General features: G+C 42.3%; 1 non-coding gene and 1 pseudogene across 1 annotated transcript; both read left to right on the top strand.

Annotated features, from left to right (window-relative positions):
* The first annotated feature begins 472 nt into the window (after positions 1-472).
* Positions 473-574, top strand: LOC123414483 (annotated as a pseudogene).
* A 256-nt stretch (positions 575-830) lies between these two features.
* LOC123414424 lies at positions 831-923 on the top strand. The gene has a single exon (XR_006614394.1). It is a non-coding gene; the product is annotated as a small nucleolar RNA snR60/Z15/Z230/Z193/J17 (small nucleolar RNA).
* The last annotated feature ends 1,143 nt before the right edge of the window (positions 924-2,066 follow it).

Below are 2,066 nucleotides of genomic sequence, written 5' to 3'. Positions count from 1 at the left end.
AACGGGTGATTTTCTCATTGACAACGGGCCACCTAAATTGATTTCGTCCTTCCAGGCTTGAGGTCTAATGCTGCTAATTGCTTGGGTGTCTGAGGCATGTTGATTTTACTCATTTGAATCCTTCTTTGTCTCTGCTTTATCGTTATGGTGTGAGGATATTTCTGTGATATACTTGCTTTGCGAGCATATTTAATCCGGACCTAATTTCTGATCCTTGGAATTTTTTAAACTGAACTATTCCCAAAATGATTGAGAAAATTGGACACCATTTGGTTTGTAAGATAACTATTTGAAATAATTCACTTTTGGAGTTCATAACCATCAGATTTGGAACTAACTCATTACATGTACAAATTTCTGATGAAAGGCTTCTTACACCACAAATGAAATATTTTAACCCTCATGGGTGTTAAGATGAATGTGGTTCGTCCATTATTATCTTGATTCAAGAGGACCATTTGATTTTTTGATAGGACAGTGAAGATTGATATTTGGCCAGGTTCGTAGTAACTGGCATTTGTTTGCCTTGCCGACCATACTGCTAGTGCTATATCATCACCTATATTCCGAGTCCTCTAAATTAATTTGTTTGATGTTTGGTGGCTAATGTCTCATTTGTTTTGTGTGTAAGATCAATATGGTCGGCGATCCATATTTTTACGTTATAAAATTGTTGCTTCTTACCTATGAGTTGTGAACTTTATTGCCAACAGTGTTTGATCAATCTTATGAGAAGCTTATGCAACGTCTGGGATGAATAAGAACAGGAAAAAAATGATGTCTTCTAAAAGGAAACATTTTTTTTATTTGCTATTTTAATTTTGTTCTTGTAATGCCAATGATGATTACAAGTGCATAGTTGAGATGATCAAACCATGATTACTTGAACAAATAGTCTTTCGCTCCTATAGCTGACGGCAATTACAACAACTTTTGATCCAACTATTCGTATGTAGTCTCATGTTCATTTTTGTTCGACCATTACACTTATGATTCTAATATTCCAAGTCACATTCTTATTCCTGGGGATGGCCTACGTCCGCTCTGTGGGACGGAGGAAGATTCGAATCACATATTTTTCTCTTGCGTATCCATGAAATTCCTCTAGAGTTGTTTTCGCAAAGTGGTCGGCAGATATTGGTCTGACAACAATTTCCCTGACCTCTTCGCCGAACTCGAGGCTTTGCCTCCGAATCTCCGCCCCACTAGGTGACTGACTATTGGGGTGCTTGTCTGTATACTATGGACGGTTCGGAATAAGCTTGTGATTCAACGTTGACCTCCGTGACATGCTACTGACGCGGTCTTTTAAATATGTGGCTTTATGCAGCTTTGGCGGCCACTTAGCCGTCCGCGAGACCATGACGCCGTCAACAACATCATTGCCCATCTTCGGGCGTTGGCTCCCCGCTTGGCGCCGCCGCCCCCTCCTCCACCACCTATGTATAAAGTTTATGCAGCTTGTTCGGCGCCGCTATATTTTTCTGTTTCTTTGGGCTTGTTAAGCTGTGCCCTCAGCAGAACCTGCGTACCTTGTGTTTGTGCTACTTGCGTGCGCTGTGCGTGTGTGTGTATGTGTGTTTGTCTTGTGGTTATTGTTGGACATTATTCTTTGGTGGTTTGTTTTATTTATAAAGCGAGGCGAAAGTCTTTTTCGGTAAACAACAATGTATAAGTATTAACACTGCCACTACATCCTATCTTACTCACACTCTTATGTCTCTTCTATTAAAGGACAATCTGTCGCCGTCGTGATGGTTAGACCTTCTTCTATCAATCGACCTCTCCCCACCCTCCCGTACGCATGATTGGAAGAAAAATCGGAAAAACCACCCACCGCTCCTCTCATCCATGCTCGAAGAAACCGCCTAAAGAATATAAAAAATTGACCCACGACCCACGAACACACGTCCCATCCTCTGTCTCCCCCACCCTGTCACTGCCGAACCAATCTCTATCCCTTCCCTCGGTAATTATCCGCTTCTGCTCCCCTCATCGTCCTCTCGTGTTCGTCGTGGCTGCGGTCTTGTCCACAAAATACGTCGCGTCGTCGTGGATGCGGTCCT

The sequence above is a fragment of the Hordeum vulgare genome, chromosome 7H (assembly GCF_904849725.1).
Source record: "Hordeum vulgare subsp. vulgare chromosome 7H, MorexV3_pseudomolecules_assembly, whole genome shotgun sequence".
Classification (NCBI taxonomy): Eukaryota; Viridiplantae; Streptophyta; class Magnoliopsida; order Poales; family Poaceae; genus Hordeum; species Hordeum vulgare.
This window is presented reverse-complemented; position numbering and strand designations above follow the sequence as displayed.